This window comes from Mobula hypostoma, chromosome 8 (assembly GCF_963921235.1).
Source record: "Mobula hypostoma chromosome 8, sMobHyp1.1, whole genome shotgun sequence".
NCBI lineage: Eukaryota > Metazoa > Chordata > Chondrichthyes > Myliobatiformes > Myliobatidae > Mobula > Mobula hypostoma.
The window spans coordinates 9675958-9690046 of NC_086104.1; the positions used below are offsets into that span (position 1 = coordinate 9675958).

General features: G+C 44.5%; 1 protein-coding gene across 5 annotated transcripts in view; it reads left to right on the top strand.

Moving 5' to 3' along the window:
- hivep2a (HIVEP zinc finger 2a) overlaps positions 1-14089 on the top strand; it is a 283035-nt gene that overhangs the window by 36417 nt on the left and 232529 nt on the right. The gene's annotated exons all lie outside the window — the stretch shown is intronic.

Genomic DNA, 14089 nt, shown 5'->3' on the forward strand with positions numbered 1-14089 from the left:
CTTCCCCCACTCCTGAGGTATAACGCGACGTCTGTTCCTGCCCGCCCATGCAAGGGACTGTCTCAGCCTTTGCCCTGCACCCCCCTCTCTCCTCCAATTGCCCTTTCCCCAACCCTCAGATGGGTTTAGAAGGCGCTGACTCATGCCGCGGTCAGTTCTCCACAGGTCGCTTGAGTCTGGGTAGGAAACGACAGGGGGCTGTTTCAGATACCCATGTGTACACAACAGAGAGTCAACCACAGAACCTTCAGCCCGCCGGGTCGGCACCGACTTCATCCTGCACTAACCTCACTTATGAAGACATGAGAGATTCTGCAGATGCTGGAAATCTGGAGCAACACACACAACATAATGGAGTAACTTATCAGGCCTGGGAACATCCATAGATATCCAGAATAAGGTGATATGATCACATGCCAAACAGTATTCCACCGCCCGCCCCCCACCCATCCACCGTCCTATTCCGCTTTCTGTCCCTTCCTTTCCAGTCCTGGGTATCTGCCTGAAATGTCAACTATTTCCATGGATGCTGCCTGACTTGCTGAGTTCCTCCAAAAGTTTGTGTGCATTGCTTTAATCCCGTTCAGAATCAGGTCTGTTATCACTGACATATGTCGTGGAATTTGTTGTTTCGAGGCAGCAGTACCCCGCAATACGTTAAATATTCTATAATTGTTTGTCGGGTTGTTCACCCAGCCGAGTGGCCAGCGACCAATCTTCTCTTTCATTTCAAATATACTATAATATCCAATAGGAAATACAGTACCGTATATAAAATATAAATAAGTAGCGCCAAAAAGTCAGGTAGTGCACATGTGTTCACTGTCCGTCCGGAAATGTGAAGGTGGAGGGGAAGAAGCTGTTTGTATATTTTTTTTCAGGTTCCTGTACCTCCTCTCCAATTATAGTAATGAGAAGAGAACATGTATGGGTGGTCAGAGTTTTTAATGAGGCTCAACCTTTTAAAGATGTCCTCAATGGTGGGGAAGATGGTGCTCATGATGGAATTGAGGCGATTGATCAATCCCATCAACTAATTCCACCGCCCCCCCCCGCCAGATTCTGCAATTTATGCAATAGCCCTCCATCTTTTTCCGTCATCCATTGTCTATCTAAGAGTTCCTTAAATGTCCCTAATGTATCTGTCTACCACCAGCCCTGGCAGAGTGTTCCAAGCACCCACCTCTCTGTATATTTAAAAAGAAACTAACTTTGCCACCCCACCATACTCTCCTCCAATCACCTGAAAATGGTGTTACCAGGTATTAGGCATTTCCACGGGGGGGGGGGGGGCGGGAGAAAAGTCCCTGGCTGTCCATTGGATCTATTCCTCCTCTCATCATCAAAATAACAGATTGAGTGGATCATATAATAATGAAGTATTTAATTTGGGTGGACAACACGGTTAGCACGGATTAGTTGGGCCGAAGGTCCTGTATCCGTCCTGTGCTGCTTTCTTTTTTATTTAATCATCAGATCAGATTTCTAAACTGACAGCGAACCCCCGAACACTACCTCACAGTTATTTGCTCCCCTTTTCCACTTCTTTTCATACATATATATTTTATTATTTATAGTCTTGCACTGAACTACTGCCACAAAGCAATAAATTTCACACAAATATCAGTGAAAATAAATCTGATATTGATCAGTCGAAGCCTGTTATTCTTCAAAAGTACTTTGTAACGTCTTGAGATAAGGAAGGTGATGTAGAAATTCGGGTGTATTTATGTATATCTTTCAAAATGTGAACGCAGTTGCATATATAGTTGTCTATGTATCGGCACGTGTGTGGATGTGTTGGGTGCTAGATCAATATTGTCAATGAATTGCTCCACAAGGATGAAATTTGACCCCGAGCAGTGCAGGGGTTCCAAACCTGGGGTCCACGGACTCCTTGATTAATGGTAGGGCCCCATGGCATAAAAAAATTTGGAAACCCTTACAGGAAGCCTCCTTAAGAGAGTTGAAGGAGGAAGGCTGGAACTTGGTGCAGAAGGCTAGCAATGGTGCAGGGATTAACTTTGGTTTGAGTGCAGAATCCATTGATTGCAACTCTGAGTGAGGGAGTGGGAATGAATCATGCAGGGGTAAAATTTATACAGAATTATTAGGGACATAGGGTGAATGGTATACAATACAGTTGTATAGATGGGGTAGAAGCAAGCAGGCTTTTTCTATTGAGGTTGGGTGAGACTAGAACTAGAAGTCATGGGTTAAGGGTGAAAGATGAAATATTTAAGAGCACAAGGAATGAGCTGCTAGCGGAAGTGTTGGTTGTGGATTCGATTTCAAAATTTAAGAGATATTTGGAAAGATACATGGAAAGAGGGTTTTGGGGGGCTATGGTCCAGGTGCAGGTCAATGGGACTCGGTGGAATAATAGGTCAGCATGGACTAAATAGGCTGAAGGATCTGTTTCTGTGCTGTAGTGTTCTATAACTCTATGACTCAAACCATGGTGGGGTTTTAACTCAAGGATAAATGGTTCAGACCGCAATCTCTCTCTCTGCTAACTCTACATGTTAGATCTCAATCTATACAATATTACCCAGTTCCTTTCAATCATTTACACATCAAATTAGGTTGAAGCTTTATAAAATTCTGGTTAGGCCACATTGGAGAATTTCAATCGGCTCTGGTCACCTCATTATAGGAAGGATGTGGAAGTTTTAGAGAGGGTGCAGAGGAAATTTACCAAGCTGTTGAAAGGTCTAGATACAGTGGATGTGGAGATGATGTTTCCTAAAATAGGGGGAGTCTTGGATCAGAGGACACAACATCAGAATAGAAGCTTGTCTATTTTAAGCAGAGATGAGGAATTTCTTTAGCCACAGGGTGGTAAATCTGTGGAATTCATTGCCCCAGGCAGTTGTGGAGGCCAAATCATTAGGTATATGAGAGGAGACATGATCGAGGTATACAAGATATTAAGAGGAATAGATAGAGATAGCCCCAGGGCACCACTGCTCAATACAAGGGGATATGGCTTTAAGGTAAGGGGTGGGAAGTTCAAGGGGGATATTAGAGGAAGGTTTATTACTCAGAGAGTGGTTGGTGCATGAAAATACTGCCTGAGTCAGTGGTGGAGGCAGATACACCAGTGAAATTTAGGAGACTACTAGACTTGTATATGGAGGAGTTTAAGGTGGGGGGGTTATATGGGAGGCAGAGTTTGAGGGTCGGCACAACAATGTGGGCTGAAGGGCCTGTATTGTATTGTGCTGTACTATTCTATGTTCTACATTATATTTAAGGTGTAGTTTGATAGGCTCTTGATTAGCCAGGGTGTGAAGGGTTATGAGGAGAAGGCAGAAGAATGGGATTGAGAGAGAAATGCATCAGTCTTGATGGAATGGCAGAGCTGACTTGCTGGGCCAAATAGTCTAATTCTGCTTCTGTGTCTTGCATTCTTACGTTTTTTTCTTGCCTGGAGGTTCATGAGATTGCTCCTGAGAATGAAAGGGTTAACGTACAAACAGTGTTTGATGGCTCTAGGCATGTAATTTGCTGGAGCTTTGAAGAATGAGGGGGGTGTTTCATGGAAATTTATTGATTATTAAAAGTGTAGATAGAATGAATATGGAGAGGATGTTTACAATAGTGGGAGAGTCCATGACCAGAGGGAACAGACTCAGAATACAAGTATGTTTCTTCTGAACAGAGATGAGGAGGAATTTCCTGAGCTACAGGATGATAAATCTGTGGAACTGATTGCCACAGATGCCTGTGGGAGACCAGGCCATTGGGTGTATTTAAATCAGAGCTGATAGGATTTTAATTCATCAGGGTGTTAAAGGTTATGGGGGAGAAAACAGAAGAATGGGATTGAGAGAAAAATTAAGTCAGCCATGAGTGACGGGCGTAACGTACTCAATGGGCCAACTGGCCTCATTCTGTTCCGATGTCTTATGGTCTAAGATAAATTAACCATGATTGTACTGCGGAGCAGACTTGATGGGTGGAACAGCCACATTCTGCTGCTATGTCGTACTACTTCAATGCACCGTTGTAATGAATTGATTTCTATGGATGGCACGAAACAAAGTTTTTCACTGTATCTAGGTGCATGTGGAAATCGTAAACCAATTAAAAGTTAGATAAGGTTAAAGGCCCTTTTTGAATGCAGGTGATGGGCTGAATGGCCTGTATAAGGAGGCAGGACTAGGTGGTACCAGGCTGAGGCTGGGGGGTGGGGGTGTGCATCTATCCCTGAGAGAGTCCAGGGGAAGCAGTGCTGGAGGTGGGACAGGATCACCTCCGAGCTTACAACTTCAGTGAAACCCGCGTCTCGCTCTCCGTGTTGACCGACCAAACAGCTACTACAAGCGTCAGACTTGGACTCTCAGACCAATCCTGTCTGGTCCCATCCTACGTAATGCAAACAAAATGCCTCTTTGGTGATGTAGTGCTGTGTGTGCATGCTGTGAACACACACACACACACACACACACACACACACACACACACACACAGACAGACTGCCTTACAGATGAATACCCTGTTGACGCTCTCTGTCCAGACTCCTGGAGGAAGGCTGTCCAAGGGACAGTACTGTCCTAATATGAGGGTGAAGTAAAGTTTAATACTAAATAGTGTTGGCTGTCTGTGGAGTTCAGAACCATTTCTGGAGTTTACTGAAGGTGGGATTGCCTGCGTTCTGTTGGTAGATTCCAGACCCTGCTTGGCTAGAGCACTGTTATTGCAGAACACAATTACACCATTTGATGTATGTGGCCCAGCTTATTTTCCCTGTTAAATATCTACAGTGCAGCCACTGGCTTTTAATTTTTAACCCATCCTTTCCCTGCAAGTAGCGAAAAAAAAAGACATACTAGAAATACTTACTCTTAACATGTACTGAATAAATAACTGACTGCTTATCCCTGAAGATCTTAGTTATAGGGAAAGGTTCAATAAGTTTATAAGGCATTGGTCAGGCCACATTTGGAGTATTATGAGCAGTTTTGTGCCCCTTATTTAAGAAAAGGTGTGCTGGTGTTGGACAAGATCCAGGTGAGTTTCATGAGAATGAAAGGGTTAATGTATGAGGAGTGTTTGTTAGCTCTGGGCCTGTACTCGCTGGAGTTTAGAAGAATGAGGGGAGATCTCATTGAAACATATTGAAAGGCCAAGGTAGAGTGGATGTTCCCTATAGTGGAAGAGTCTGGGACCAGAGGGTACAGCCTCAGAATAGAAGGACGTCCCTTTAAAACAGAGATATGGAGGAACTTCAGCCTGTGGGTGGTGAATCTGTGGAATTCATTGGCACAGACAGGAGGCCTAGTCAGAATCAGAATCAGGTTTATTATCAGCGGCATGTGACGTGAAATTTGTTAACTTAGCAGCAGCCATTTAATGCAATACATAATCTATACTTTATACTTTATTGTCACCAAACAATTGATACTAGAACGTACAATCATCACAGCGATATTTGATTCTGCACTTCCCGCTCTAGCAGAGAGGGAAAAATAACATAATAAATAAACAAGTAAATCAATTATGTATAGTGAATAGATTAAAAAAAGTGCAAAATCAGAAATACTGCATGTTTCAAAAAACAAGTGAGGTTGTGTCAAAAGCTTTAATATCCATTTGGGAATTGGATGGCAGAGGGGAAGAAGCCGTTCCTGGATCGTTGAGTGTGTGCCTTCAGGCTTCTGTATCTCCTACCTGATGGTAACAGTGAGAAAAGGGCGTGCCCTGGGTGCTGGAGGTCCTTAATAATGGACGCTGCCTTTCTGAGACACCACTCCCTAAAGATGTCCTGGCTACTTTGTAGGCTTGTGCCCAAGATAGAGCTGACTAGATTTGCGACCTTCTGCAGCTTTTGGTATTGGGTATGTTTAAAGTGAAGGTTGATTAGGAAGAGCATTAAAGGTTACTGGGAGAAGACAGGAGAATGGGGTTGAGAGGGATAATAATCAGTTGTGATGGATTGGTGGAGCAGGCACAATGAGCTGAATGGTTTAATTCAGCTCCAATATCTAATGGTCTAATGTTCTATATTGGCCTGAGGTGAGTTTTGACGTTAGTTAGCTCATCCTTTAGTGAGGATTTTGAAGAGGTGGTCTGTCTAGTTCCTTCAATGTTGCTATGAGGAATCTACGTCTCAGAGGGCAGAGATCACTGCTTTCCGACAGGCCAAGAGATGAATCCCAATACTGCAAAGTGCAGAATAGTACCTGTTTGAAATATTAACTCAACTTCAAGGGGGCAGAATTTTAGGCTGTTTGTAGGAAAGTATAGAGAAAATCTGAGGTAAGATTTTTTACACAGTTGTGGATGAGTGGAATGCACTGCCGAGAGTGATGGTAGAGGCAGATACATTAGGGATATTGAAGAAGATCTTAGGCACGTGGATGATATAACCATCTATTTTTCTATAGCACGGAAGGGTATTTATTTATTTATTTATGGATTGATTGATTGATGAACAGTGCGGAATCGGCCCTTCCGGCCCGTCGAGGCGTGCCACCTAGTAACCTCCAATTTAATCGTAGCCTAATCACAAGACAGTTTACAATGACCGGCTAATCTACCAACTGGTACGCCTTTGGACTGTGGGAGGAAACCGGGGCACTTGGAGGAAACCTACGCAGTTCATGGGGAGAACTTATTAACTCCTTACAGGGCAGCGGTGGGATTTGAACTGGGGTCACCTGTTACTATAGAACGGTGTGCTAATCATTACAATCTTAGAGTAAGTGAAAAGGTCAGCAAACCATCACGGGCTGATGAACTGTACTGTGCAGTACTGTTTGATGTTCGGTGATCTATTACTATGACATGCAACCACGAGCAAATGGGCAGGCTTTAAAGCAAAAATAGTTACTGCAGAGTAAGTGTGTGTTTGTGCATGAGTGAGTGAGTGTGTATTTCCATTTGTCAAGCTTTTCCTGTGTTCCATGTTATGGCTCTTTCATAAGCCCTTGAAACTTTGCTCATTTTCGGGTTGGGAAAAGGTTATGCACCATTTTATCACCGCCCTGCCCCTTTCTCAGGATGGTGTGCCCTTAGTGGCCATTTTGTTAGCTACCACCTGTACCTGATAAAGTGATTATTGACTGTATGCTCGTGATCTTCTGCTGCTGTAGTCTATCCACTTCAACGTTCAACGTATTGCGCATTCAGAGATGCTCTCCTGCGCACCACGGTTGTAACGCCTGGTTATCTGAGGTGCTGTCGCCTTCCCGTCAGCTTGAACCAGTCTGGCCATTCTCTTCCGATCTCTCTCATTAACAAGCTGCCCGCTGCTGTTTTTCACATCATTATCCGTAAACTCCAGAGACAGTTGCGTGTGACCTGCAGTTTCTGAGGTATCAAACCACCCTGTCTGGCACCAACATTCATTTCAAGGTCAACTCACTTAGGTCACATGTCTTCCCCATTCTGATGTCTGGTCTGAACAACTGCTGAACTCCCTGACCCCGTCTGACTGGCTGATTAGGTACTTGCATTAACGAGCTGCTGTACTGGTGTGCCTAATAAAGTGGCCGCTGAGTATATGCGTGCCCTGAGCCTTCCCATGGTGGAGGTTAATTGAAGAAATGCCAACCTGTCTCGCCTCCAGCTGACTGGCACAAGGTGTCAGTGTGAACAATTGCAAACCCTGCCCAAAAATAGACAAACTGTAATCTGACCCCTGTCGGACTCGCCTCCTCTGTCCTCACATGGAAAGTTGTAACTACAAGGAGTCAGGCCTGGCCCAGCTTTGGTGAGCGTGAAGGGGGGGGGGGGCAGGAGACAGTTGAAGTCACATTCAGTGTGGCACAGCTGGTATGGGGAGATGTATTTAAACTAGGAAGAGTGCAGAAAAGTCCACAGATCCCTCAAAATTGCTGCACAAGCTGTTAGGGTGATTAAGAAGGCTCTGGTGTGTTGGCTTTCATTATTCAGGGGATTGAGCCTAGGAGCTGGTAATTCTTTTAAGCATAAAGCATCAGACCATGAGACATAGGAGCAGAATTGCCATTTGGCCCATCAAGTTTGCTCCGCCATTCTATCATGGCTGATTTATTTTCCCTCTCAATTCTCCTTCCTTCTCCCTGTAACTTTTGACACCCTGACTAATCAAGAACCTATCAACCTCTGCTTTAAATATACAGAATGACTTGGCCTCCACAGCAGTCTGAGGCAATGAGTTCCACAGATTCTCGCTACACTCTGGCTGAAGAAGTTGTTCCTGCTCTGTTTTAAATGGATATCTCTCTGTTCTAACTCTGTGCCCTTTGGTCCTAGACTCACCCACTATATTCTATCAATGTTTGATTAAGTTTCAGTGAAATCCCTCCTCATTCCTCTAAACTCCAGTGAGTACGGACACAGAACCATCAAAGGCTCCTCATACATTAACACTTTGATTCCAGAAATCATTCTCGTGAATCTGCTCTGGACCTCCGCAATGCCAACACATCTTTTCTTGGGTAAGGTGCCCAAAACTGCCCTCAATACTCCAAGTGCAGTCTGACCACTGCCTTATAAAGCCTCAGCATCATATTATGCTCTTATACACATAAAACAGTACACCACAGTACAAACCATTCAGCCCATGATGTTGTGCCTACCTTTTAACCTACTCCAAGGTCAATCGTAAGTAATGTTACAGCTCTGTAAAACCCTGGTTAGACCATATTTAGAATATTGGTTGTTCAGCTCTGGTCAACTCATTGTAGGAAAGATGTGGAAGCTTTAGAGAGGATGTAGAGGAGATTCACCAGAACTCTGACTGGATTAAAACACTTCTTTTGGAAAGATTGATCAAGCTAAGGCTTTTCTCTTTGGAAGGTAGGAAGATGAAAGGGGTGTTGGAGGTGTATAACATGAAAAGAGGCATTGATAGAGTGGCCAGTCAGCAACTTTTTTCCCAGGGCAGGAATGGCTAATAGGAGTCAGCCTAATTTTAAGGTGATTGGAAAGAAGCATAAGGGGGATGTCAGAGGTAAGTTTTTTTTTTACACAGGGAGTGGTGGGTGACTGGAATGCATTGCGAGTGTTGGTGGTCGAGGCAGATACACAGGGACATTTAGAAGACTCTTAGATAGTCACATGGATGAAAGGAAAATGGAGGGCTATATGGGAGGGAAGGGTTAGATTGATTTTGGAGTATGTTAAAATATTGACATAACATCATGGGCCAAAGGGCCTGTATTGTGATGTGATGTTCTGTGTTTAATGGAGTTACCAGGATGTTGTCTGAATTTGGAGGCCTAAGTTACAAGGTGCAGGTGGTGGGGTGGAGATGCGTCTCTATCAAAGGAGGTGTAAGGTGTTCCTTCCTTCCACTAGCCTGCAGGTCACCCTTGGGCAAGATGTAGCACCTGCTTAGCTTCTTCCACACTCCCCCTCTCGATCAGGGTCACGTAAAGTCACGGGAGCAGGTGGTGGATGGTCGTATGAGTAGCTGGTGCACATCAGAAGTCCTGGTTATGCAACCATTGACGCCAGGCAGACAATCTCTGAAGAGTACTGATAATGGCTGGGGTCACCCATCTTGCAAAGCCACTGCCCAGAAGCAGACAATGGCAAACTCTTCTGTAGAAGAATTTGCCAACAATGGTCAAGGTCATGGAAAGACCGCGATCACCACGTTATACAACACGGCACGTAACAATGATGTGTAGATTTTGACTTTAGTCACTGGAACTTTGCATATTAGAGGGTGGAGTAACCTGCTAGAGGTACGTGGATCGTGAGGTGCAAAGACAGATCAAAGCACATCGTCTTCTTCCCAAGGGTGGGGTGCTAAAAAGCAAGGCTTAAGATCAGAGGTGAAAAGTTGAAATTGGAATTAGTTTATGGTTACTATCACATGTACCAAGGTACAGTGAGCTAACTAAATAAATCCAGAATCAGTTCCATTATCAGCTTGCTGTCGAGGCTTTGGAGAGGGTGCAGAAGACGTTTACCCAGATGAGAGGTCATGTGCTACATTGAGAGCCTGGACAAACTTGAGTTGCTTTCCGTGGAGTGGTGGAGCTGAGGGGAGATCTGATAGAGGTTTACAAGGTTATGAGAGGCACAGATCGAGTGGGCAGAGAGTACCTGTTTCCCAGGGTTGGAAGTGGAGTAATTTCAAAGGAGATGAGTGAGGCAAGTTTTTTTACACAGGGAGTGGTGGGTACCTGGTAATGTGCTGCCAGGGGTGATGGTGGAGGCAGGTATGATAGAGGCTTTCAAGAAGCTCTTGGGTAGGAACGTGATTTTCTGGAGTTGGGAGAATATGGGCATTGTGCAAGCAGAAGGGATTGGATTACTAATTTATTTAATTTAGCACAATCGTATGGGTCGAAGGGCCTGTTCCTGCCCTCCCACATTTCAAAGATGGGCGGGTTAAGTCAGTAAGCTGTGGGCATACTAGATAGCGCCTGAAGATGGCAACAGGAGTGTTGTATAGAGTTCTGGATGTTCCGATGTTGAGGCTTTGGAGAGGGTGCAGAAGAGGTTTATCAGCATGGTGCCTGGATTGGAGGGCATGTGCTATCACGAGAAGTTGGGCAAACTTGGGTTGTTTTCTCCGGAGCAGCGGAGACAGAGGACATCTGATAGAGGTTTATAATATTATGAAAGGCATGGATAGAGTAGACAGGGAATATCTGTTTCCCAGGTAGAAATGTCTAATACCAGAGGGCATGCATTGAAGGTGAGAGGGTAGATTCAAAGGGCATGTGAGGAGTAGGTTTTTTTACTCGGAGATTCGTGGATGCCTGGAATGTGCAGCCTGGTATGGTGGTAGAGGCAAACATATTAGAGGCTTTTCAAAGATGTTTGGATAGGAACATGGATGTAAGGAAGATGGAGGGATATGGAGATGGTGTAGTTAGGAGAGGTTAGTTTTTGTTTTTTTTAAATTTACTCTTTAACTGGTTCAGCACAACACTGTAGGCTGAAGGGCCTGTTCTTGTGCTGTATGTTCTATTTTCTGTGACGTTTGTGAGCAGCTCCAGTGCAGTCCATGCTGATTTGATTTGATTTGACGCGACGCATTCCGTATGATTCAGATGACCTCCCCTCCGTGGACTCTGTAGATTTATTTAGAGATACAGGTCGGAACAGCTCCTTCCGGCCCTTCGAGTTGCATCACCCAGCAACCCCCGACAACCCCGATTTTACCCTAGCCTAATCACGGGGCAATTTACAATGACCAGTTAACGTACCCCTACGTCTTTGGACTGTGGGAGGAAGCTGGAGCTCCCAGAGAAAACCCATGCATTCTACGGGAAGGATGTACAGACTCCTTACAGAGGACACCGGAATTGAACTCTGAACTACGATGCCCCAAGCTGCACTACTGTGGCTCAGTAAATAGTCATAGTCATAGTCGTAGTCATACTTTATTGATCCCGAGGGAAATTGGTTTTCGTTACCGTTGCACCATAAATAATTAAATAGTAATATGTAAATTATGCTAGGAAATAAGTCCAGGACCAGCCTATTGGCTCAGGGTGTCTGACCCTCCAAGGGAGGAGTTGTAAAGTTTGATGGCCACAGGCAGGAATGACTTCCTATGACGCTCTGTGTTGCATCTTGGTGGAATGAGTCTCTGGCTGAATGTATTCCTGTGCCCACCCAGTACATTATGTAGTGGATGGGAGACATTGTCCAAGATGGCATGCAGCTTGGACAGCATCCTCTTTCCAGACACCACCGTGAGAGAGTCCAGTTCCATCCCCACAACATCACTGGCCTTACGAATGAGTTTGTTGATTCTGTTGGTGTCTGCTCCCCTCAGCCTGCTGCCCCAGCACACAACAGCAAACATGATCGCACTGGCCACCACAGACTCGTAGAACATCCTCAGCATCATCCGACAGATGTTAAAGGACCTCAGTCTCCTCCGGAAATAGAGACGGAAATAAAGCAGCCATTGTAACCAAAGACCCCATCTACCTCGAACATTCTCTTACCCCCTCTCCCATATTCCGCACCCAGGCCACCCAACTTTTGAAGGAACTCCCAAGCCACCTGTAAGGAGTTTGTATGTTCTCCCCGTGACCACTTGGGTTTCCTCCCACGTTCCAAAATCATACGGTTAGGGTAGGTTCAGTGAGCTGTGGACTCTTGTGTACAACAGTCGTAGGCTGCCCCCAGCAGATCTGTGTAATGTACTGGTCATTGACACAAAAACGCATTTCACTGCATGGTTCGATATTGCGATGTACATGTGATAAATAAAGCTAATCTTTAATCTTTAAAATCTTTGCTGGTAATCCAAGGCATTAGAATCAATAATTTAGAGATGTTAGTTCAAATCCCAACAGAGAGAGCCCAAAATCAGTTAAATAAATGTCTTCAGAATAAAAGAATACAAATTAGAAGCAGTGAAAATGACACAATTAAATATTACCAATTCCTTTCGGGATAGGAGGTCAGACAAACTTCTCTAGGCTGGAACTAAACATGCACAAAGGAAGTATTCAGTAGATTGCAAGGAATCAGAATCGGTTTATTACTGTTACATATACCGAGATACAGTGAAAAGCTTGTCTTGCATTCTGTTCATACCGATCAGATCATTATACGGTGCATTGAGAGAGAACAAGTAAAATATTACTACACTGCAGAGTAAAGTGCAGTGCAGGTAGACAATAAAGTGCAAGGTCATAATGAGGTCAATTGTGAGATCCATAGCTGATCTTCTTGTACTAGAAGAATGTTCAATGGTTTGGGATGGTGGTGAATATTGGTAGCTCGATGAACCCCTAAGAGCCAAAAAAAGTGAGCCAATAGAATTCAAAGGTTAACAGAAGGGGTAGCCAATGAAGGTTAACAGAAGGGGTAGCCAATCAGGACTGAGGCAAGAGAATGGGGGGGCCTATCTAAATGTGAGCATTTCCAGAGACAAACGCCAACAACTGCGCACTGAGGATATCACCTCGAATAGGTGATGAAACGTCTGCAAGCTAATTGCTAAGCTCGGTGAACAAGGCAACATCAAACCGTTCAATGTTCTAAAAACAGTGGGGTAGAAACACAACTACTTGTGAATGGTTTGTGCATACCCCTCCTTCAACTTGCCCTGTCTCATCAGCAGATGACCATAAGGATCACAATTCAGCTATTCAGCCCATCAAGTCTTCTCCACCAACTAGAAGGCACTCTGATTTCGCCTTTCTCCCTGCAACAATTCCTATGACCTAGCACTCTGATCCAAGCTTTGGTACACCCGCTCTGATCTCCCCTTGTATGTTTTGAGCTTTCAAACAGTCACTCTCTCTCATGAGTATCTTTGCAACTTTAAGAGTGCTATTTAAATGTGATATAGAACATAAATAATTACAGCACAGTGCAGGCCCTAATGTTCGTTATGTTGTGCCTCATTTTAACTTATTCTAAACCACAGAACGTAGAACACGTTCTAGTATCATCAATCTAGATCCTCAATACCATAAGATCAATCTAACCCTTTCCTCCTACATAACCTTCCATTTTTGTATATTTATGTGCCTATCTAAGAGTTTCTCAAATGCCCCTGAAGTATCTACCTCTTCCACCATCCCTGGCAGGGTGTTCCACACACTCACCACACTCTATATTTTTTAAAAAAAACTTGCATCTGTCAATTCCCCTATACTTTCCTCCAATCACTTTAAAATTACGGCCCCTCTCCCCCTCCCCCTCCCACTTTCAAATCTCTTACTAGCTCTTCTTTCATTTAGTCCTGACGAAGGGTCTCGGCCCGAAACGTCGAATGTACCTCTTCCTATAGATGCTGCCTGGCCTGCTGCATCACCAGCAACTTTTATGTGTGTTGCCCCCTCTTATTAGCTGTTTCTGCCCTGGGAATCTGTGCCTGGCTATCCACTCGAACTGTGCCCCTTATCATCTTGTACACATCTATCAAGACTCCTTTGCTCCAAGGAGAAAAGTCCTACCTCACTTTACCTATCCTCATCAGACATGCGCCCTAATCCAGGCAGCATCCTGGGAAATCTCCTCTGCCCCCTCTCTAAACTCCCACATCCTTCCTAGAAGGAGGTAACCAGAACTGAACACACTACCCCAAGTGTGGTCTAACCAGGGTTTTACAGAGCTGCAATATTACTTAGCGGCTCTTGAATTCAATCCCTTGACGAATGAAGGCCAA